The 26,049-nt window shown below is 44.9% G+C and overlaps 1 long non-coding RNA gene and 1 pseudogene across 1 annotated transcript; one reads left to right on the plus strand and one right to left on the minus strand.

The window, feature by feature from the left end:
- Positions 1–800: 800 nt before the first annotated feature.
- LOC146079757 (uncharacterized) lies at positions 801–26,049 on the plus strand. Its single transcript, XR_014474731.1, has 4 exons — positions 801–1,116; positions 7,039–7,161; positions 18,891–18,963; positions 25,653–26,049. It is a non-coding gene; the product is annotated as an uncharacterized LOC146079757 (long non-coding RNA).
- LOC146006006 (5S ribosomal RNA) lies at positions 25,085–25,204 on the minus strand (annotated as a pseudogene).

Below are 26,049 nucleotides of genomic sequence, written 5' to 3' on the forward strand. Positions count from 1 at the left end.
TGCCCATCTCCTCTTATATATAGTGCAGAACTCCTGGGAGTGAGGTATACCACGCTTGGAGAGACCACGCCTGCAGAGCCTTCTATTACAGTAAGTAATCATCCTGCTCTGCAGCCTTCAGAAACGTCTTACTGTAGTAACATTGGAAAACTTTCTGATTAGGGGGGTTTTCAATCACTGGCGAGCATCTCCTGTCGGGGAGATGCCTGCCGGGCGCTATTCAATGCTGTCTTCCCCGACAGCATTGAGCAGGGTATCTCGGCAGAACGAGCCTGACATCCCAAACTGTCGGGCTCGTTCTGCAGAGAACGGCGGGGAAGTGAGGAGTTGCCGGCTGCAGCTCAATTCTTCTCTGGCCGCAACTCCCGGACACGCCCCCCTTCTCGTCCCGCTGCAGGCGGGACATTGAATCCCGCCTGCATGTTCTCGGTTGAGCTGACCGAGGACGGGACTGGGTCACGGCGGTCGAGCAAGCTCAACTGTCGTGACCCTCACATTGAATACCCCCCTAAGTGTCAGATTCATTCACATGCATTATCTGCAGAGCGGCTACAATGAGCTGGATTTATTACTAGTATTCTGTGTGTGTGTGTGTGTGTGTGTGTATGGTTATGTGTTACTGATCCTGCTGACTGGCACTTCTTATTTTCTGTTGCAGATACATTTCTCATATCAGGGGATATGGTCACCAGGGCCGCCGAGAGGCAGGGGGGGCGGGTACATTTTACCTGGGCCCGGGACTGTCAGGGGTGCCCGGGCCAGGGGATAGTCACACTTACAATTTTTTTTAATGGCAGCGGTGTAGCAGCAGCGTGGGCGGGAGAAGGGTTGGTGGCTGCTGGCCGGTGAGAGCGGATCAGCAGCGGCAGCCTGTGTCACTTTCACTCACTGTGTGTGGAGTGTGCTGCAGTCTGCAGACAGTGACAGAGGCCCCATCCACTGCTGCGGATCGTCTGCAGAGAAACTCTGTGTGTCTGCAGACTGCAGCTGCTTTCACAACACTTGACGTGAGAGCGAGGGGAAGGTCAAAGGTCAGGTGCACGAAGCGCGGCATGTGTCAGGGAGGCTGGAGCCGGAGGAGATCCTGAATCTACTGTCTGACTCGAGTCCTGCCCTGTAAGTGCATTTTTGTTCTGCCCTGCCTTTCTTAATACTAAATTGTTCTCCATATAAATGTATATATGTGCCTTCATCATTGGATCATCAATATATAGATATATATCTATAGATATATAGATATATATCTATAGATATACAGTATATCTATATATATATATATATATCAATATATCTCAAATTATATATATCTATAGATATATATCTATAGATATAGATATATATCTATATATTGATAATCCAATGAAGAAAGCACACTAGCAATTATGCAGAAATGACTGTATTAGCACCTACCGGTAGCACTTGCAGGGTCTCCCCCGTCCTCAGGGCGATACAGCATAAATACTGTATACACTCAAAAAGACATTACATTTCCCATATAAATACCCCCACTGTAGTCTCCGCTGGGCACCTGGGTCCATCATACTAAAAGTGCTTGGCACCATACTTCCCGTATCGCGCACAGTAGGAAGTCAGGGCACACTCACATTCATTCCACTGCTCCCCCTCCGCGTTCCACTGGCTGGCAGTACCCAGCTCATGACAGGCGGATCCACGGCACCCAGCTGTAACAGAAGAGGCGATTTTAAACCCCAGTGAATGAGTGCCGTGGATCCACTTTTATGATGTAGCTTGGTACTGCCGGTCTGTGGAACGCGGAGGGTGATCAGTGGAACTCGGGTGAGTGTGTCCTTACTTCCTATTGGAAGTACGGTGCAAAGCACTTCCGGTAGGTCGGACCCGGGAGCCTGGCGGGGATGGAGAGATGGGACTACAGTGGGGGTATTTATAGGGGTAAGTGAATATCTTTTTGTGTGTATATTTATTCTGTATCGCCCTGAGGACAAGAGAGACCCTGAAAGGCGCTGGCTAGGCGCTAATACAGTAATTTCTGCATAATTCCTTGTGTGCCAGTGCCTCCTTCATTGGATTACCTGTACAGACTTCTGGAGTACACCTGTTCCACTACCTTGGAAAGGTGGAGTGCCGACATAATAGTGGACTCACTCAGGACAAAATATGCGCTGACACTTGGAGACTACGAGAATACGTCTCCAAGTGTCAGCGCATATTTTGTCCTGAGTGCAAACAGCGTCCTACAGCGTATGCAAATTGTTATAGTGAGTGCACCGGAATCGCTGTTAATTTTGTTGGGAGTGCCGGGCCACCCACACACTATATATATATATATATATATATATATATATACATATACAGGTTGAGTATCCCGTATCCGAGTATCCGTTATCCGAATTATTCCGAAAACCATACATTCCAGAAAGTGAAAAAAAAAATATTTTTTTTGCTAAAAACTCACTGGGGACATTTGTAACAGCACTACTGGTGACATGATATGTAACTGGCACTATATATGTGCAAGAAAATGATTGCTTGGCATTCAAATTCAGTATCTGAGATAGTACACAAATTTTGTTTCATGTTTTGAAACCTTGTTTTTTGAACAAATAAAATATAGTTGTGTGTATTTTATGTGTTTATACAGCATACATGCAAGATACTTCAAAATACATGATTGAAATATTAAAATATTCCGAAATACGGAATAATCCGTTATCCAAAATTCTCCTGGTCCCGAGCATTTTGGATACGGGATACTCAACCTGTATGTATATATATATATATATATATATATATATATATATATATATATATATATATATATATATATATATATATATATATATATATATATATATATATATCTATCTATCCAGTATATGATATAAAGCAAAGGCAAAGGCATTTTGTATAGTTTTGAAGGCTGCACAAAAATCTACAGTAAAAAGGATCTGTATGTATATATGCTGTATATACAAATATAAAATATTTTCATCCAAAGACAGCAGCAATAAGGGACATTTTTAAAGAAATCTGACCGAGTGCTGCCATCTTTGGAGGAATATATATATATATATATATATATATATATATGTGTGTGTGTTCTCTAAAGCACCTTGATAAAGGAGCCTTGTGGCTTTGAAACTGTTGGTGGCCTGCTGTGTCTTCATTCTGAGTGCCGCCGCATCCCCTTAAGCCAGTGGTAGCCAACCACGGTCCTCGAGAGCTACCAACAGTGCCCATTTTCCAGACAACCTAACTGCTGCAAAGGTGCACTCATTACTAGCTGAAACATTTTAAAAGATCCACAGGTGGAGGTAAGTAAGTACTTCACTTGTGATTCTGTGAGGAGAGCTGGAAAAAATTAACTGTTGGCTACCCCAGCCTTAAGATATATATATATATACTAGGTGATTCATCGCGCCCTACGGGCGCTCTTCACACCGTCGTAAGGGGCTGCGCCCCCTTAATTTGTGAACGTTTGTATATGAGAAATATGGTTAGAATTGTATGAAAGATGCCCTGTATTGCAACTTAGGTGTCCGCGAATCGCGGGAGGGGGGGTCGCGGAGGGTGCCGCAAATTGCAGGAGGGGGGGTCGCGGGGGGTGCCGCGAATTGCAGGAGGGGGGGTTGTGGGGGGGTGGATGCTGCGAATCGCGGGAGGGGAGGGATTGCAGAGAATCGCGGGAGGGGGGTCGCGGGGTGGGTTGCCGCAAATCGCGGGAGGGGGGTTACGGGGGCGGGGTTTGTGGCGAATCATGGTAGGGGGGGTCGCGGGGGTGTGCCGTGAATCACGGGAGGGGGGGTCACGGGGTGGGGTGCCGTGAATCGCGGGGGGTGTGTGTGTGCCGTGAATCGCGGGAGTGGGGGTCGCGGCGGGGGTTGCGGGGGGGTGTGACACAAATCGCCACAAGAAAAAATCAACACAGAAAGGTCAACACATGTAAATGTTGACATAAGTGTGGCACTTCATTGGTGTCCATGTCGACACATGAGAATGAATATGAAAATATTCAAAAAATGAAAAAAAAAACTTCAAAAACTCATGTCAACCTTTTTCATTGTCGACCATAGCCATGTCAGTGTTTTCCATGTGCAATTTAATTCTGGAGCTGCCGCGAATCACGGGGGGTGCCGCGAATTGCGGGAGGGGGGGGGTCGCGGGGTTGGGTGCCGCGAATCGCGGGAGGGCGGGGTTCACAGGGGTTCCGGTGGGGGGTTGCGGCGAATTGCGGGAGGTGGGGGGTCACGGGGGGTGCCGCGAATCGCGGGGGGGGGTTGCGGGGGGGTGTGACGCGAATCGCCACAAGAAAAAATCAACACAGAAAGGTCAACACATGTAAATGTTGACATAAGTGTGCCACTTCATTGGTGTCCATGTTGACACATGACAATGAATATGAAAACATTCAAAAAATGAAATAAATCTTCAAAAACTCATGTCAACCTTTTTCATTGTCGACCATAGCCGTGCCAGTGTTTTGCATGTGCCATTTAATCCTGGGGCTGCCGCGAATCGCGGGGGGTGCCGCGATTTGCGGGAGGGGGGGGGTTGCGGGGGGTGGGTGCCGCGAATCGCGGGAGAGCGGGGTTCATGGGGGTTCCGGTGGGGGGTTGCCGCGAATTGCGGGAGGGGGGGGGGTCGCAGGGGGGTGCCGGGGTGCCGCGAATCGCCGGAGGGGGGGTTGCGGGGGGTGTGACGCGAATCGCCACAAGAAAAAAATCAACACAGAAAGGTCAACACATGTAAATGTTGACATAAGTGTGGCACTTCATTGGTGTCCATGTCGACACATGAGAATGAATATGAAAATATTCAAAAAATGACAAAAAAACTTCAAAAACTCATGTCAACCTTTTTCATTGTCGACCATAGCCATGTCAGTGTTTTCCATGTGCAATTTAATTCTGGAGCTGCCGCGAATCACGGGGGGGTGCCGCGAATTGCGGGAGGGGGGGTCGCGGGGGTGGGTGCCGCGAATCGCGGGAGGGCGGGGTTCACAGGGGTTCCGGTGGGGGGTTGCCGCGAATTGCGGGAGGTGGTGGGGTCACGGGGGGTGCCGCGAATCGCGGGAGGGGGGGTTGCGGGGGGGTGTGACGCGAATCGCCACAAGAAAAAATCAACACAGAAAGGTCAACACATGGAAATGTTGACATAAGTGTGCCACTTCATTGGTGTCCATGTCGACACATGACAATGAATATGAAAAATTTAAAAAATTAAAAATAAATCTTCAAAAACTCATGTCAACCTTTTTCATTGTCGACCATAGCCATGTCAGTGTTTTGCATGTGCCATTTAATCCTGGGGCTGCTGCGAATTGCGGGGGGGGTGACGCGAATCGCGGGAGGGGGGTGTCGCAGGAGGGGTGCCACCAATCGTGCAAGGGGGGGTCGCGGGGGGGTTCTTTTTGCCGCGAATCGCGGGAGGGAGGTCGCGGGGGGGTGTTTTTTCCGCGAATCGGGGGGGGGGGGGTGTCACGGGGGAGGGTTTGCCGCGATTCGCGGGAGGGGGGGTCGCGGGGTGGTGGTTATGCCGCGAATTGCGGGAGGGGTCGTGGGGGGGTTCTTTTTGCAGCGAATCGCGGGAGGGGGGTCGCGGGGGTGTTTTTGCTGCGAGTCGCGGTAGGGGGGGTCGCGGGGGAGCGGGTGTTTTTGCCGCGAATCGCGGGAGGGGGGGGCGCGCGGGGGGGAGGTTTTGCCGCAAATCGCGGGAGGGGGGGCGCTCACCTGGTGGCTGTGGAGTAGTAGTGCTGGGCAACATGGGAAGGCAGTGGGTGTCTGGCACTGTCTGTGGGCTCACTGGGCTGGTTCTCTGTCACATACCTCCCAACATGACCCTCTCCAGGAGGGACACAATGCTCTGTTTCTAGACTTCCCCTTAATGTATGACTGCCATCACCTGTTTTAAACAGGTTAATTTCTCAGAAAGGTGTTCAGCACAGATGAAGGCAATCACACATTAAGAGGAAAGTCCAGGAACAGAGCGTTATAGACACAGGCACCCACTTTGAGTGACAGATGTAGCCAAATATATAGGAGATATATATATATATATATATATATATATATATATATATATATATATATATATATATATATATATATATATTACTTATGACCCAGCTGCTGGGAGGCATGCATGCCACACTTCTGTGAGTGGGTTCTTCTCATGTGCTAAACACGCCCTTAACATGCCGTGGTCACAACCCCCCCCCCATGGGGGCCCCTGGAAGTTGATGTACCGGGGCCCAGGATTTCTCTTGGCAGCCCTGATGGTCACTAGGTCAACACCATTAAGGTTAACCACTGAAGAATGACAGGCCTAAAGGCCCCCACACACTAGAATGATTTTTTGGCCGATTGTCCGAATTCCGACTGATCGTCCGATATATCGGACAATCGGTCGGAAACCAGACAATCGGCCAAAAAATCGTTCTAGTGTGTGGCGGCCTTTAGGTTTCAAACAGACAAAATGTCATTGTGGCTAATGTCAACAGGGTCATACAGTCCACACATGCATTATGTCGACATTGGGAAGGTGGACAGTCAAAAGGTCAACCTGGGTCTTTTGCGTTTTTTCATGAGCCAACTTGTGGAATTTCATGCCCTACCATCCACTAGGGCTTGCAGGGAGAAAATAATAATGTGCCAAGCATAGCGAGGCACTGGGCCAGAAGCATGGCGACTTCAGCGAGCCATGCGAGGGTGTACCGATAAGGTGTCCATTTTGACTATGTTGATATTCCTGAAAAATCCCTGAAAACTCCATGTCAACCTTGTGAATTTTGACCTTCCCAATGTCCACCTAATTTTTGTGTTGACCTTTTGACCCTGTCAACCTTAGGCATGTTGACATTGTGTCTGTGTCGACCTAAGGCCTGTCATTGGTCGATCCAATGTATGTTAACCTTAATTTGGTCATCCCAATGACCCATATTTGATATCAGGCTGTCCTTGTCAGTTACAGCACCAAGCATCACCCTTCCACCCTGACTCAGAGACAGTGCAGCCCATCTAGTACTGCAGCCTGTGAGATTGTTATATTTTTTTTTTTCAGAAAACAGGAGACATGAAAACCATCGTACTTTTCGCTGTCCTAATGCTGGTGTCCGCGCAGGTGTTTGCCGCAGAAATGGGACATAACAGTGACAATGAGCTTTCTTCTAGGGACATTGTCAAGGTAAGAACCTCAGATTCACAATCCATGTAATAATCATCAAATTACTTGTGCTGGTGTACCTTCAAGGTCCCATCTACGTGGGTGATGGTAGGCAGCTGACGCGTTTCACTGTGTCAATGCAGGTTTTACAAAGGTCACTTTGGATGGGACATTGATAGTACACTGGCACTCTGTAACCAAAGTAGCCCTGGATATTAACTTTCTGACATGCACTAGGAAATTTCGACTTAGTGCATGTCAACCCTATGCTTGTGTCAACCAATTGCATGTCTACATTTTGTCATTGACCTACAGATGGAGCGGGTCTCAGCTTTGCAGGGGATGGCGGAAGATTCACCAGCTGCCATCCCCCGCCTGCCGCCGGAGGTGACGGGCGCACACGAGATGCGCACGTCGCTTTACAACGGGGCTCCCGCCGCCTTGCCGCACCCCCCCCCCCTAACCCTGTCCGTCTCCCTGAAGCGGAGATGGACAGGGTTCCCGTCCCCCCGCCGACAGAAAACTGGGACGCGCGTGCGTGTAAGACGCACGCACGTCCCAGTCTCTATCGCCGGTGCTTGCCAGTGCAAGGGATCTGGCAAGCGCAGGCAGAAGATTGGACCCGCTCCATCTGTATACAATGTCTATATAGACACTGTGGACCTTTTGAACCACATCCCATGTATTATACTAGGAGATTAGTGGCAGTGTACTAGACTACACTAAGCGATCATAGATGTATTACACTATGAGACTAATGGCAATGTATTACACTAGGGCACACGGTGCGATGCGCACTAGTAGAGACTTGAGTTAGGAGGGGCCCATTATAATTTATGCTATGGGGCCCACAAAGTTCTAGTTATGCCCCTGATTGTTACAATACCTCTGATTGGCCATTGGCGATGTTGAAATTGCTAAGTTAGTATCTCCTATTAATACCAATATATTAAATATCATTAAGTCCTTCCTTCCTGTGGTCCCACTGCCTTTAACCTCTTGAGTGGTGAGTTTTCCTGGGGCAGGCTTCGGCTGTTACTGACCACTCAGCACTCATGGTAGTTCAGAGCCGTATGGCGGGGGCACTTGGGTGTTTGGCCGCTTGGGTATTTGTGTGTTCAGGTGCCCAAACACACAAATGCCCAAGGGTTCCAGAGCAGCCCTGAACTTCCCCAAGCAGGGCTGGTGTGAATGGCATTGGTGGCAGCAGTAGTGGAACCTCTTCGATCTGTATTACAATCGCCGGGGTGGAGAGGTGGGGAGTTGAGCGAATGTATGCGGGTGCTGTGTGCTCCCAGACAGTTGTGCGCCAGTGGTGCACAGTTCGAGGCAACGCTGGCGCACAACTACTTATCAGTGGCATGCACAGAATTTTCTGGGAGAGCCAGCTCCTGCATACAACCAAAGTGATTAAAAGTCCAAGTCCAAGTGGCTACAATAGAATTCATAGAAAATCATTTCATTAACCAGTGACATCCAATATTGTGTAGTTGGGAAGTTTTTAGCTACCCTAATCCTGGCTAGACAGTCCTTAGCCAAGGAGCAGGGATCCATCATATAACACCTAGTCAGTGGTTTTAAAGTTTCCCCATGAAAGCTAGTAGACATACAGTGAGCGAGGGAACATCCTTGGGGATATTAGTACTCATTAAAAAGTCTATGATACCTGACTAAAAGTTTGCTGTATGGGGACACGATGATAAGAGGTGCCAAAAGGAACCATCATGAGCACCACACTTTGGGCTTTGCGGGGTAGATATAATTCCCATTAGAAACAGTTTCTGACGTGTAGTATATCCTGTAGATAATAAGAAACTGTCAAGTAGAGATGCTGGGACTGGCAAGGGCTAAAGCTGACCATACACTACTTCAATTTCTCGCAGCAGTGTTTGGTTAGCCAAACCCCAGAGAGCCACCCTGGACCTTTCCTGGCAGCAGGGTCTCATGCTATACATCACATGTGGTCCTTTCACATGTGATGGATTACATGTTCCCACTCCCGGGAGGTAGGTCGGACCGGAATGACAGTCCGACCACCTGAGGGAGCATCGGGCCTGAGGGGACATCACACGCACCTAGTTTGGGCCGATTTCTTGGCTTGTTCCCTCGAGAACAGGTGAAATCAGCCCAAACCACGGTAGTATATTGGGGCCTTGACAGTGACATGTATCATCTGCATCTGCAGGAGATGTGAGCGAACGTCCGCCCTGGAAGCCCAGGTCACTGATCTAGAGCGGAAAGTTCAGCGACTGAGGGATATTTCCAATCTCGAGCAAAGCTTAGATAGAACGGTGGAGGAGTTGCCAATGGGGCCACCGGTAGATGAGGATGATCAGGCAGCCAGTTGGGTCATGGTCAGAAAGAGGAAAAAGTGGGCCAGGAGGGACAGGCACGACATCTCGGATCTATCATACCCCAATAAATTCACCCGGTTGGACGAAGTTTCAGTGAAGGATAGCGACAAAATGACGGAGCTGGATGAGACTGCTCCCTCTAGCAACCAGAGGAGCGGTCCCTCTAGCTCTAACGGGATGACAGACAGGGAGGTGCAAAGTCAGATAGTGGTGGTAGGGATTCTATCCTCAGGAGAACATACAGGGCAATCTGCTATCAAGACCGTGACCGTACAGTCTGTTGTCTCCCGGGTGCTCAGGAATTGCACATCGCGGACCGAGTAGACAGATTGTTGGGAGGGGCTGGGAGCAACCCGGCGGTCTTGGTACACATCGGTACCAGTGACAAAGTTAATGGTAGGTGGGATGTCCTCAAGAAAGAGTATAGGGAATTAGGTATGAAATTAAAGGCGAGGACATCTAGGGTAATATTCTCAGAATTATTACCAGTGCCACGCACTAGCCCATGGAGGCAGAGGGAGATCAGGGAGGTAAATGTGTGGCTAAATGACTGGTGTAGGAAGGAGGGATTTGTGTTCATGGAACACTGGGCGGACTTCTCGGTCAGGTGCCATATTTTTTGCCATGATGGATTGCACCTGAACGAGGAGGGGGCTGCGGTGCTGGAGGGAAGGATGGTTAGAGGGTTGGAGGAGATTTTAAACTAGGCAATGGGGGGGGTGGGGATAGCTAGATACTATGGGACCCATAGTGAGAATAGTAGGATTGGGGTCAAGAATAAATTTGAGGGAGGAGGAGGGGGAGGACATAGTTACAGGCAATGTCCAGGGTACTAATAAGGGTAATATTGTGGGTAATTCATGGGGTGCTCCAGGAATATTATGTAATAACAGTAATCTTACCTCATTACAGCTCTTAGGTACAGATGACCTTAGGGTATGGGAAGGAGTAAACGACATAGGAAGAAGTTTAAAAACTGTAAATAGGTCGGAAAGTGCGAATGGTGGGAAGGCCTGTAGAGAGTCTACTAAGGGGGAGGTGGGTACGAGGAAGTTAGTAAGGAATACAAATAAGTCCAGAGGAGAAATTCAACACAATGTTAGGGACGCAAATAAAAACAAACATAAATTAAAATGCCTACTGGCTAATGCAAGAAGCTTAGCAGGTAAAATAGGGGAACTTGAAACTGTGGTCACTAGGGACGATTATGACATTATTGGTATTACAGAAACATGGTGTAATGAGTCGCACAATTGGGCATTATACATGGAGGGATATACACTCTACAGAAAAGACAATAGAAATGTCGGGGGGGGGGTGCCTATATGTAAAAATAACTTAACATCTTGTGAGAAAGAAATGAGCACAGGCACAGAGGAAGACTACACGGAGGCCATGTGGGCAGAGATAACCGACAATAACAAAAAACCTAATAACAGAATTTTAATAGGGGTATGCTATAGACCACCGAACATAAACGAAGGGGATGAGTCTCTTCTTTTAAACCAAATCAAACAATCATCAGATCAGGGTCAGGTATTAATTATGGGTGATTTTAATTTACCTGATATTGATTGAAAAAAATGAAACATGTAAAACAGCAAGAAGCAGTGGGTTCCTAAGCTTACTCAAAGATCAGTTTATCACACAAATGGTAGAAGCTCCAACTCGTAATAAGGCATTATTGGATTTGGTTCTAACAAATAACAGAGATTTAGTTTCAAACACAAAAGTAATTGAACACCTAGGGAATAGTGACCACAATATGGTTTCACTGGAAATCAACTTCAGTAAATTACATCATTAAGGATCGACAAAAATACTAAACTTCAGAAAAGCTAACTTTGAATTATTCAGAGAAGCCCTAAAAAAAATTGTGTGGGAAAACGTTTTTGAGGGGATAAAGGCTGAGGAAATGTGGGATATTCTAAAAAATGTACTCGAATCATTAACTATTAAATTCATTCCCAAAGTAAGTAAGGGTAAATTCAATAAAAAAAAGCCACCATGGTTGGACAAAAAAGTTAGGTCAACAATCAACAATAAAACATTTGCATTTAAATTCTATAAAAATAACTTAAATGAGGATTATGAAGAGCGCATCGCCACTGAAAGTAAAACTAACCCCAAGAAGTTTTTCAAATACATAAATAGTAAACGTATAATTAAGGACAACATACTGTAGGCCCACTAACCGATATCAATGGAAAAAGTTTTACGGACGACAAGGGAAAAGCAGAACTGTTAAATGAGTTCTTCTTATCAGTGTTTACTAAGGGAGAGCAGACTGTGGAATGCACACATACCACATACCACAAATGGGATGAACAAGCCGGACCTCAATATTGAATTCTCTACCGAGGAAATAATAATGAGTCTCAGCAGAATCAAAACAAATAAATCACCTGGGCCTGATGGGATTCATCCTAGGGTACTAATGGAATTAAGGGAGGAATTAGCTTCCCCTCTACAATATATCTTTGATAATTCACTATCATCAGGAAAGGTACCAAAAGACTGGAGAATAGCAGAGGTTGTGCCATTATTCAAAAAAGGAAAAAAGGAGGATCCCGCTAATTTCAGACCTGTTAGTTTAACATCAATAGTGGGTAAACTATTTGAAGGATTTTTAAGAGATGGTATTCAGAAATATTTAGACCTTCATAGTTTACTCAGTACTAACCAACATGGGTTCGTGAAAAATCATTCATGCCAAACTAATCTACTTGGTTTCTATAAAGAGGTTAGCAAAAACCTTGATAATGGAAACGTTGTAGATGTTGTAGATTTTGCTAAAGCCTTCTACACAGTACCAAAACAAGAGGTTGATACAGTAAATAAAATGTAGGACATGGGATTAGGGGCAAATATCTGTAGATGGGTAGGGAACTGTCTGTGTAATAGAGAACAAAGAGTGGTCGTGAACAGTGCCGTATCAAATATGATACCAGTACTAAGTTGAGTGCCACAGGGTTCGGTTCTTGGGCCCATTTTATTTAACATTTTTATTAACTATATTGGGATGGGGTTACTCAGCAATGTATTCATCTTTGCGGACGATACAAAACTGAGCAGACTTATTAAATCATCAGATGTCACCACGCTTCAAAATGATCTTGACAATCTAGGTGAGTGGGCAAAAAAGTGGAAGATGAGGTTAAATGTGAACAAATGCAAGGTCATGCACCTTGGGAGACATAACCAGTGTGCTAGTTATAACCTAAGTGGGGATGAATTTGGTAAATCAATACTCGAAAAGGATCTAGGAGTCCAAATAGACAACAAACTGGGGTGTAGTGCTCAATGCAATATAGCAACAAAAAAAGCCAACAAAATTCTAGCATGTATTAAAAGGGACATGGAAACTAAGGACTCAAAAGTAATTATGCCTCTGTACAAATCATTGGTTTGACCGCACCTCGAATATGCAGTGCAGTTCAGGGCCCCGCACCATAAAAAGGACATCATAGAATTAGAAAAAATCCAGAGAAGAGCAACAAAGCTTATTAGGGGAATGGAGAATTTAAGCTACGAGGAAAGATTAAACAATTTGGGACTATTTACACTAGAGAAAAGACGTTTAAGGGGGGATATGCTCAACATTTATAAATATATTAGTGGCCAATATAAGAAACTGTCAAACACCCTTTTTTTCTACTAGAAAGGAATCTAGGATGCGAGGGCACGAGTTTAGATTAGAAGAAAAAAGATTTTGTTCATCTAGAATAGTGGTTCCCTTCCCAGGTCCTCAAGTACCCCCAACAGTGCATATTTTGCAGGTCTCCACACAGACTCACAAGTGCTATAATTAGCTCCACCTGTGGATCTTTTCAAATGTGCCTAAATAATGAGTGCACCTGCTGGGTGACCTGGAAAACGTGCACTGTTGGGGGTACTTGAGGACCAGGGTTGGGAACCACTGATCTAGAAGAAAACATTTCTTTACAGTCAGAGCAGTCAAACTTTGGAACTCTCTTCCTGGAGAAGTGGTGTCGGCAGACACTATGGGCAGTATTCAATGAGAAAAGTTCTCCGTGTTTTGTGGAGAATTTGTGCTTTGTTCGCCTTGGACGGAGCATTTTGCTCTCCAAAAGCGAGCAACCCTATTCAATGTGAAATTCTCTCCGTCTTTCGAAGTGATTTTCTCCGTGTCTCTCCGTGTAGCAATTCTCCATCTTTTGATGGGGAGCTGGAATGTGAACTTTTAAACTAAACTTTTTTGGTGTCAAAAAATCATTTTTTTTTTTGTGAAGGGGCATGTTATTTTTATTCATGTGCTTGTAGCACATGAATATATATTTAATTTTAAAAAATATATATTTTTTAAATTTTTTAAAAAAAAATTTTACACAGTGCAGCCAGCAGGGGGCCGGAGCGCTCGAGCCGCTCATTACATATTCATATATTCACTGCACCCGATCGTTAATATGCACGATCGGGTGCAGTGAATACTGGGTCCCCCGCTGGCTATAGGGGGGCAGCCTGTGCTGCCTTAGTCTCGGAGAGCCCCCCTCATCTCCACATTCCTCTGGAGCAGCCAGGGAGACTATAATCTCTCTGGCTGCTTCCGGCTCCCTGAAAGCTCCCTGCCGCGGACGCTCGTCCGCTGCAGGGGTTAAGACTCGCCGCGAGTGGCGGCGAGTCTTAACCACATTGAATAGAGGGAGCAAGAGTGGCAGCGAGTGCATGGAGAGCGAAATAAAACGCTCTCCATGCACGGAGAACTTTGACATTGAATACTGCCCTATAAATACGTTTAAAATAAGGTTGGATAAACATTTATTGGTTACAAACATCCATGGGTACAAATAAGTAACACAATCTGTCTTTAAAATATCAGAACATACTATATAACAAGGGATAAGCTACTATAAACATAGGTTGAACTAGATGGATGCAAGTCATTATTCAGCCTCACCTACTATGTAACTATGAAAGAATACTAGGTATGAATCCCACTCATTTCTGTCAGAATGTGCTGATAGCTGGATATTAGAGTAGAGGTTAGACACAGAAGGCCAGATGCACTAGGCTTCAATAGTGGTAAAATGGAGAGTGATCAAGTCTGGAAAGACGAAACGCGTAGGGCCTCTACCTCCATCCAGTGCTAAAAGATAAAACTGATTTAATATAAACATCTATTCGCATGCTTCCGGGAATACCCACATCTTTCAATGGTCGCCGATCATCGAAAGATGTGGAAGGTGCACGCATATAACAGTGATTTTCAAGTGCATGCGTTTTATGCGTGCATGCTTGGATGGAAATGGGTGGGCAGCTGACATCTGGTGATGCCCCCCCACACACACACACACCCGCTTCACAGCCACATAAACATGAGAATGCCAAGCATGCTCATGGAAACGCCCATCAAATGCTGCCCATTCCCATATGGTGATGAGGCAGGCCGGCGCCCCACGCTTCTCTCTGTCCCCCACCAGCTATATTGGGTGCGTGCACAGGTCGAACAGACTGTTTGCCGTGGGCACATGCACCATACGGCCACACATGCGCAGAGACGCGTCTGTGTATGTGTAAACACACATTATCGGTCCCCTGTATGAATGCACAGAGGATGCGAATCAATGTGAATAACCCCCTAGTCTGATCTGGATATAGAATTGAGTGATAACCTGGTTCAACCTGATGGCAAGGATTTTAATGTCTGTAGACAGCAAAGATATCGAATGGTAGGACGCTGGGAGTGTGGGGTCCTTCCCTGGCTTAGGAATAAGAACAATTAATGCCTTTGACATAGAGGTTGGGAGGGCATCCTGTTCCAACAGCTGCTGAAAAAGAGTAAGCAAACAAGTCTAAATGTTTTTTATATAAATCCAAGGAAATACCATTAGGGGTACCCTCTAAGGGCAAGGGTGAGTCTAACAGCTGACAGGCATCCTCAGTTATGGAGGGAAGAGGAATATTATGAATATACATCCGCAGGTCATTAGGACCACAAGTTATTTTAGATTCATATAGGTGTTTGTAGAATGCCACACATAGAGCTGCTATATCTAGAGTGTGTGTGTAGCCAGGGCTGGATTAAGGGGAGCTCAGGGGGGTCAGTATCCCTGGGCTCCCTCCCCTCTATATTTCCAAATATATATATATTTTTTTGTGTGAAAAGTTTTGTGCATGGGAGTGGGGGTAGTGCTGCAGCTTCACCTATCTGCCAATGTGACAATGAATAATGGTGCTGAGCATCGGGAGTCAAGGCACAACGACTGCACAAGTGTGCAGTGAATTACTGGGAGTTGACTAAGTCCCATGCACAAGAGGTCAGAGGCTGAGACGCTTGTGTTGAGCTCTGATTGGTGCTTCTCTGGCCCATGCAGAACAGCAGCAGCGGCGGCCTCATCATGGGAGGGTATATAATTAGAGGCAGCGCTGAGCCTGTGAGGTCTCCTACAGAGTAAGGTACAGAGGGACAAACACAGGTTTTTCATATGGTGTGTGTGTATAGATATATATATCCCCTCCCAGATACCCATTGACCAAGTCTACACTAACATTACTCTGTGTTTTGAAAGTATAGTATTCTCCTGTGTAGTTTGCAGCCAGTAATGACAAGTGAGAAGGGGCCCTCCTGTCTAAAGTGACCCAGGCCCCAGATAGGCTTAATATGGCTCTGTGTGTGTAGCTCTAGAACCACCAGGATGTTGTAACTCAACTATGGTATTATAAGTACAGTCTCCCCATGCCAAATGAACAAGAAAACTGCCCAGCCTGTCCTCAATAGCATAAGCAGAGTGCAAAGCATATGATCGCTTATTTTTGGGCTTTAAGTGATCTTCAAAGTTTCTTGCTGACCATCAGGCTGATGACTTTTCTACTGTAATCTCAGTCAGTGATTCAAGGAGTCTGAAAGATCTGTTGAATTGTCTGTTATTTAGACATGTGATGTGATGACCTTCTGCAGTAACTTGCTGGGGTCCTGTAATTATTTTTATTATCTGATGGTGTCCCAGACCAAATAGTTTGAGGACCCCTGGTCTAAGCCATCAGATAAATAAAAAAGTTCAGCAACAATACAGGTCTGTTCTAACTCTTCCTCCTGTTTCCTGTAAAAGGTTTTCAGACCAGAAATGTTCAAAGGCTTTAAATGTGTCCCATAATAATGTTGATGATAACCCAGGGGTATTATTGGTGTAGCATTTTTCCCATTTAGCCTCCAATTCCTGTCCAGATCCCGAATGTTTGAGCTAGAATGGATTAAGCTTCCAAATCAATTGGCCCCTCTGACATTCCAAGCCAAGGCTCAACGTAATTGGTCACACATGCTCCTATTTTCGTACCTAACCTGACAGTATGCATGGTGGGAGAAGGGCCATTTCAATCCTCAAAAAGGAGGAATAGGAACGGGAGAAACAGAAATATTGTTTCACCATTAGGTGTTTTTCACTCCAGGCATCAACAACCCATATCCAACAGTAAATCCACGAAAGTGGATGGTCGTGTTTGCGGGTGGCCAATAGAAACACAGGTCCTGTCTAATTGTGGATTGAGAACATTATTTGAATCACCTAGACATATAGTAGGGGTAGCAGAATGTGAGGCCATAAAACTCACCAGTTGTCTATGCACCTTGTGAGCCAAAAGTGTAACTAGCATAGGTGCAAGGGGTGCAGCTGCTATGGGGCCAAGAGCTGAAGGGGGGGGGGCATGTTCCTTGTGTAAGTTACATGTGTTATATACATTTATCACCTTAGGTTGGGAAATAGGGGCCCTTACAAACTTTTGCAATGGGGCCTACAAATATCTATTTACGCACCTGTCATGAGCTTAGGGTGGTGGGATATATTGCAGCTAAAATAACAGAATTTCAATTAAGTTTGCATTTCAAGAAGACATATTGGCCCCAGGGCTGCCACTAGGAATTTTGGGGCCCGAGACTTCCAGTCCGGGCCCTGCGGGGCTCCCCATCTCTCCTCCCCCTCCTTCACTTACCTCCCGACTCTTTCCACAGGTCCCTTCAATGCAGGATGCCGGTGGCCAATTAAAATCCAGCCCCGGCTGGTAAACCAATCAGAGCTTGTGTACTGGCAGCCACTCTGATTGTCTAATGATACACAAGCTATGATTAGCTGAACAGCCAGTGCAACATTTTAATTGGCATTGAAGAAGCAGGCAGCACAGCGGAGGAAATTGGGGGTTTGCAGTTGGGAAAATGAGCTGCCCGGGCCCTTCCAGAGGCCGGGGCCCGAAACAGCTTTACCCACAGCACCCCCCCTGTTGGTGGCCCTGATTGGCCCCACAGGTCCGTCTGCACCAATTCTAAAGAGAAGGGCACAGTTTCACGTACCAGAACAGAAACCCCTCTAGAAGCAGAGGTATATGTGGAGTGGTATGCCCAACCTACCCATAATATTTTTAAGAGATACGATTTTAGTGCCCATTAAATGTGTTTACATTAAGCACACTATATCAGGAGCATACCTTTTAAATTGGCCCAGGACCAATGACCTTTTTAGCTTATCATTAATTCCACTTACATTCCATGTAAGAAAATGAAGTTTCCCCATACAGTATCTTACAGAGAAGAGTCAGATATTATACAGCTCACCACCCACGGCGTATACTCCCGACCAACCTGAGCAGTAAAATGTCTCCGTGGGGAGAAGAATAAAAAAAAAAGCTAATAGAGTATATAACCACAAATAAAAAATTAAAAAATGAAATATGTATAGAAATAAAATGATACAAGTCAATAAACGACTAGTCAGCCATATTTAACAAAGTAAAGCATCACTGGTGAGAGGGTTAGTATACTTATGCTGTAGAAGTATGGATTAGGCCAATATGGATCAATCATTGTCCAGAGCATACCTTGCCAGCTTATGGCGATCCAGCCAGGTGGCCGCTTCTTTGGGAATTTGAAATAATTGGTCACACCATCTACCTGCTAGGGGTGGAACCCCCCCCCAGTAAAATCCACAACCTCTGTTCATGTCCATGACTACACTGGCTTCTCTGTGACTTCCTATTTGTTGTCCTACCTTTCATGCACCTGCAGGAATGGATGTACCATTAGGAAGCAACTCTCAGCCTTTCGAATAGCTCTAGCTGGCTTATATGGGCTGTAGCCAATGCACAAGCCAAGCATATTGTAGTACTGTACCATTAATGCTGCTACAGTACTTCACATTAGCCAGTCCTATTGCCTGTCAGCTACATTGTGTAGTAGTCGGCACCTAGTCAGTGATGGGGACAAGCGGATGCCTTTACCCAAGCAGAAGTCAACACTACTTCCAAAAATGTTTCTGTCACTATCTCAAAAAACAATATACTTTGCTGGTTTCATCTGTTCAGTAGAAGACATTCCAACCAAGCAAAATGCAGGGCTACACGGTATCTGTCTGATGTAATGATCATACTGTATGTGTCTCTTTTGTACAGAGAACTCCAGTGCCCGGATTGACTCCTTTTCGTTACGCTAGGATGCATAAACTATACAGAAAGCGCAACAGTGGTAAGTCTATGGCAGTAGTGAGATGTTATATGTCTACGTGTGTGAATTTTTGTCGCATCTTTTTGTTGTAACAAGCATAATTATGATGTGCAGGTACATCATCAAATACCCGTCACCCTCGGTTCCGATACTGTTCCGGATAGTCTGTATTGCCAGATTAGACCTAGAAATACAGTATGTGTTTAGCTAGGTTCCCTTTTACTATATCTGTACCAGGTTGCAGTAAATGTGTATGCCAATGGCACAAGATAGGATTATTTCCGGTTACAACATAACTAAAAATTCAGTGTTTCTGTTTTAAGTAAAACAAAGACAAATTTTAAAAAATGAATCCGTAAAAAAACAATGAAATTATTAAATAAGGATTTTTTTTTAAATCCGGTCGGATCCCATTGCATACCTTAAGCTAAGGTATGCATTGGGACCCGATGGGCGCCGTGCTAGGAAACAAGTACCGAAATTCTTAAATGTTCAATATTTAATTATGATTTTTTAAATGACTGCCTAGAACCCCCCCCCCCCCCCTTCCCGTGAATCCATCGTCCCAGCTGTGATATTAAGCTGCCACCAGCAGACTAGTTTTATGGCTGCCGGCAGCTGCCTGCTGTCAGAAATGATGGATGCCTTTGGACTGATTGCAGGTAGGAGGAGCAAGAGTGCAACTCCATCTAATGATTTCTCGTTCACACCCAAGGTCTTCATCCATTCGCATGCCTGTGGGGGTTTGGGGGGGTGGGCGGACGGCTGTGTGGGTGGCAGGCGGCCCTTGGTGGACAGCAGTGTCCTGCAGTAGGGGATGCCAATGGGGGGAGATGCATAGCGGCCATTGACCACTGAAGAGATGCAATGAGCAAGCATAGCTCTGCCCCTTTTCAGGCCACCTGACAGGTCCCTATTTGAAAATGACTAAAGTTGAGATGTGTGTGTGTACAATATATATATATATATATATATATATATATATAAAACGATAAGGTCTTTTCGCGAGCGTATGGCAAATCATCGCTTTTGAATTAGGACAGCTATCTCCTCTGGTATTTCTGACAAACCGGTAGCCAAACACTACTTGGCAATGGGACATCAGATCGCAACTGTGAGATGTTTCCTTGTTGATCATGTACCCAACCCATCAAGAGGTGGAGACAGAAATCTGCTACTGCGTCGACTTGAGGCCTGTTGCATACACTGACTAAATACAGTTGCCCCTCGGGGACTTAATGAACATAATCCGCTTAATTGCTTTTGTCGACATAATCAGACCCAGTTGACCGGATTGTTGGCTGTCGGTAGTGGGTAACGATATACACTGGGTGACTGTTCACCAGTCTATGTGTTTGTGTATATTGAGATATAATGCTTTATGCATTGATGACTGGTGATTGACCATTGACTTATATATGTATAAATGTATTTTTCATGTACTGTATATTTGTTTTTTATTTGTTTTGATGTCTGTCTCTTATATGTCGAGTCATTTTTACTCTTTAAACATTGACCCTATGCTAGGCATTTGGTGGGCTTACCTGCACTCACATTCCTGAAGTCGCCATGGTCTACGCTGGTGACAGCTAATTATTATATATGTATGCTACCTTGTTATCATGTGTTTTATGACCATGTGCCCTATAAGTCATATATGTAGTAAACATTCACCACAATTTTGTTCTATACGACTTTGCCTATTTGTTTGTGCGTTCCACTGTAGTAATATGGAACACATGGGCACTTCCTGTATCAATATTAGTGGCTTTGCGCTGTTCCACAACATATAAGAGCCTGGATATGATGGTCAGGCGCATTAGAACACAAATCACGGAAGTTACTGGACGGTGGAACGCACCGCCATCACTTCCAGGTTGGTCACTTTCGGAATTCGGCAATGTCCGGGACCCGGCGACTGTTACAGTGTTTTCACACACTATAGAGATGGCGATATAGGTATGTGTTAGATTGAGCCATTTAGGCTTCCTTAATTTATTTGATTAGTGTGTCACAGCTGTATTCTTTAGTCTGTGTCAGTGACCTTTAAAAGGGACGACCCAGGCTCAGCACACCACACTTCCCCCTGCACTGCTGCTGAGCTGTTTGGCTGTTCTGATGACGTCTTGATAAAGGACTGTTTGCAGTCTGAAATGTTGACTGATTTTGTCATACTGGTGATGTATCAATAAATTAGTGTGTTGGCTTTTGGAGTGTGCTCTCTTGGACGACCTAGCGCGGTCAGCTTCTGGAACTGTGTAGGGTACACATAGTGGTACTTTAAGTGGTGCACCCCACTGTTGTGATATATCTTGATTGGGAGTGCGGATTCCTCTGTGTGTGTATGTGTGTGTGTGTGTGTGTGTATATATATATATATATATATATATATATATATGTAATCAAAAATAATGGGTTTTAGTTCATGAATGGATCAATGCATTTAAGCTTGCAGCCCATCACCGAGGGACCCCATTTCACTGCACTAACAACTGGTCTCTTAAGAACCTGGCAACTACAGACACATTATAACTAAGATGAACATGTGCTTGTTTCCTGGTTTAAAGCTCATTTGCCGAATACCTTTAAAGGTGAGACAAGGGCCATCACAACTCCTGAATTAGCACTAAGGGGGCTGCTGTGAAAGGTTTAAAAAAAAAAAGAGCTTACCTGCGGTGCATGAGAAAGCTATGATCACAGAATGGTTAATTAAAAATGAACCCGTTATGTGAGAAAATGTAGTTGAGGAAAAATGTCCAAAGCGCTGGGGAATGCAGTGATGTGGCGTGCAACCTGGCAGCTGCCACAATGGAGGAATGCCCACCTCCAAAATATAAAAGACAGTAAAAGGGAAAATGTGGGGCGCTCAGTGATTAGAACACACATTATACTAAATTAATTTAATGTTGAATTTAACTAAATCCCTGCATGAAAATGGGGCTCGCACTATGCAGCAGGGAGCTGCTGCTAGAGGCAGGAGAGATATTACCTTCTGTGCCGTATCTGGCACTAGCTGCCCGACCTGTCCTCTGTTCCCAGCGTGTGTAATCCAGCCGATGGTGAAAGCATCACTGCTGACAGCTTGCATATGTGATGAAGGCTCCAGCTATCGCAGTTGCTGGTGTGTGGATGAATGCATTGAACAGGTTCTGTTCAGTCACAAGCTTGAATCGGGGCTCATGGATAGCTCCCAGCATGCCCTATGACCAGCACCATCACTCTACACATGCACAGAGGGACTCCCAAGTCTCAGACTCGGAAGTCCAGGGACAGCGTTGCATCCCACCCCCCCTTGTGATACTGAGATACAGATTGTGAAAAATATGTCCCCAAGTCTTAGTGCATTAGTCCCTAAGTACCAACCAATCAGCCAATCAGTATCTAGCTGTGATATTTTAAACCCACTCTGTGACATTAACAGTTAGAAGCTGACTAGTTGGTACTATGTATAAGATCTACTAAGCCTTGGAGAGAGATAAAGTGGAATAAGACAGAGAGTGGAAGTCTATCTTGAGGGGGTCACTGTAATAGCAGATCATATTAATAATTATTTTTGCTCAGTATTCACTGCTGAAAGAGAGGGGAAGGGGCCACAGTTATTTTCCAAGTATCATCAGAAAAATGAGGGAGAAACAAGAATATTTAAAGAGGAGAAAGTCCTAACAGAACTCTCAAAACCGAAAGTGGATAAATCAATGGGACCAGATGGGATACATCCAAGGATACTAAAGTAGCTTAAAGGGGAGCTGGTAAAACCATTAACAGAATTATTCAACCAGTCACTAGCTACTGGAGTAATCCCAGAGGACTGGAAAACAGCAGATGTAGCACAAAAGTGGAAGCAAGGAAGAGGTAAGCAACTATCGACCAGTGAGCCTTACATCAGTAGTAGGGAAATTGATGGAAACACTATTAAAACAAAGAGTTGGATAATATCTAAAAAACAGCAATTTACAGGATCCAAATCAGCATGGGTTTACTGGGGGAAGATCATGTCAACCAAATCTTATTGACTTTTTTGACTGGGTGACTAAAGTAATAGATCAAGGTGGTGCTGTAGATGTAGTTTATCTAGACTTTAGTAAGGCTTTTGACACTGTCCCACATCGCAGACTGTTAAATAAACTTGGAAGCTTGGGATTGGATTCTAAGATAGTTGAATGGATAAGAGCGTGGTTGCAGGACAGAAAACAGAGAGTTGTAGTAAATGGAGTACAGTCAAAGGAGGGAAAAGTTGCACGTGGAGTACAGGGATCTGTACTTGGACCAGTGCTTTTAATATCTTTATTGGTGATATTGCAAATGGAATTGAGAGTAAAATGTGCCTTTTTGCAGATGACACAAAGGTATGCAACAGGGTAGACACACCAGGAGGGGAAAACAAATGATTGATGATCAAGGTAGATTAGAAGAATGGTCAAGAGCATGGCAACTACAGTTTAATGTGAAAAATGCAAAATCATGCACTTGAGTCTCAAACATCCAAAGACTGAATATAGTATAAATGGCACTATAATGGAAACTACTGAGGAAGAGAGGGATCTACAGTAGGTGTCACTATTTCAGGGGACCTAAAGGCAGGTAAGTAGTGAAGAAGACAAGTAAGATGCTTGGTTGCATAGGGAAATGTATCAGCAGTAGAAAGAAATAAGTAATAATGCCACTGTATATGTCATTGGTACGACCTCATCTAGATACTGTGTCCAGTTCTGGAGGCCATAGCTTCAGAAGGATATAAATAGATAAGAGACTGTCCAAAGAAGGGCAACTAAAATGGTGCATGGCCTACATCACAAAACGTACCAGGAAAGACTAAAAGGTCTTAATATGTATACTTTAGAGCAGAGAAGGGAAAGGGGGGACATGATAGAAACTTACAAATATATCAAGGGCTTTAACAAGGTACAGGTGGGAGACATTATTCACAGGAAGAGGAGCAGCCGAACACGAGGAAATGCACTGAAACTAGAGGGAGGAAGATTCAGGGGAAATTTGAGGAAAAATAACTTTACAGAATGGGTAGTGGATAAGTGGAATAGCCTCCCATCAGCGGTGGTAGAGGCAAATACAGTACAGCAATTTAAACATGCTTGAGATAAGAATATTGGTATCCTTACTAAAAAAATACAGATCAAATATGGTTTGAGGTAACATGTTTAAAAAAGGGGAAAGGTTGAGTCATAAGGGTGACAACAAGGAAGAACAAAAACGGGTTTTGGGGCTTACTTAACAAATGATAATTTGGATAATATTAAAATTAACTGTTATTAAACATCATAGCTAAAATGACAGTACGTGTTGAGAAGAAATAACAAACAAAAAATATATATTTTCGTCACAAATTGATATTCAAGCGCGAAATGACAAATAAAATCCCTGTGATCAAATGGTTTAAATTAATTTTTGAAACAAATTTCAATACATTTCTGAGTCACATGGGAGTCTTTGACGCATGACACTTGGGGGCAGATGTATCATAGCAGCGCTTATCGCGCCGCTATGATACTTCCTGCTTCGCTTCAATAGCGAGGCGAAGCAGGAAGGGACATCGACAAGATGTATTAACATCTTGTCTGCCGAAGCGGGGGAGCGTTAACTCCCCCCTTCGGCGATGTCCCTTTCTGGAGATAGCGCATCAGTTAATACTGATGCGCTATCTCCTGTCCCCCGGCCGGCCGCACTGGGCATGCGCGGGATCTCGCTGTTCACGCGAGATCCCCAGCGCAGCCTAGACGTAACAGCAGGGACAGCGCTGTCCCTGCTGTTTAGATAGGGCTTCGCCAGCCTGATGCTGGCGTAGCCAAAGCAGGCTTCGTGCGGAACGGTCAGCGATGCTGACCGTTCATACATTCGGCCTGCTATCATTTTGATAGCAGCGCCGATATGGACAGGGGCGCATAGCGCCCCTGTCCATTATCGCATCCCGGCCGCATCATACATGGGGGAGAAGCGGTATCAGTGCACATAACGTGCGCTGATACCCCTTCTCCCCCATAACGACACATCATACATCTGCCCCTATATTCCATATGTCAATTTTAATGCAATATAGTCCCAGTGGTAGAGTGGCTGAGTGCACGATTAGGAATAAAAAGAATAGAATGGCTCCTTCGACCGGTTTGTGGTGTTTCTGCTGTCTAGTGTGTTACAACTCCGGGTATTCCCTATTGGTCCCCCACACAAGTACTTGCCCGGCCATTCACTGCTTAGCTTCTGAGTTCGGAATGGGATTCAGGCGCACCAGTGATGTATGGCAGTAATTCCACCTTTTGATGAGAGGACACCTCTGTCTTCTGAAGAGAAGAATGTTTAAAAAGGGGGCAGACTAGATGGGCCAAGTGGTTCTTATCTGCTGTCACATTCTATGTTTCTATACTGTATGTTTCTATGAGATACACTACCAGCCAATCGGCTTCTAACTACAATATTACAGGCTGTGTTTGAAAGAGAACAGGGGCTGATTATTTGGTATTTTATCTGTCTATCTGTCTCTCCACTTGATAACTCTCCAGGATTTGTATATCTCCACCTTAACTTCTCTCTACTCTATCTCTCCTTAAGCTTTTATACATCTCACCTAAAATGTGGTACATGATCCTGAAGCTCTCCGTCTGTGGCCTTTTCAGATTTGCTTGATGATAAGACTGAAGCGTTGATATCTGTGTATAGTGCTTGTGTCTAACTGCAAATCTATTCTGTTTTCTTTATAGAATCTTCAGAAGGGGGCACGATAGATGATTCTTAAAGAAGAAAGAGAACCCCCGACTGTTTCCTTGGACAAAACTTATTCACTACACCGGAAGATGAAGTATAATATATTATATCCAGTATACAATTAATAGTTTGATTAAATTTATTTCAATTGAGTGTATTAGCTGACTAGGCATAAGTATAAATAAGAATCCTGCTTTTTTCCTGATTGGCTAAGTGTGACAATCTTTGTTACTGATTAGTTGTTCTGGCTTGCAGTATCAATCATTAATTTGAGCCAATTAGGGGCTCAAGGGGAGTGTTTTGTTTTTAGGGGTATATAAGTGGGGGCTGATCTTGCAGACAGCCTCTTTGGTGATTTGGAGTGATTTGTAGCATCTACTGGTCGCCAGGACC

The sequence above is a fragment of the Crinia signifera genome, chromosome 5 (assembly GCF_055691185.1).
Source record: "Crinia signifera chromosome 5, ASM5569118v1, whole genome shotgun sequence".
In the NCBI taxonomy this organism is placed as follows: domain Eukaryota; kingdom Metazoa; phylum Chordata; class Amphibia; order Anura; family Myobatrachidae; genus Crinia; species Crinia signifera.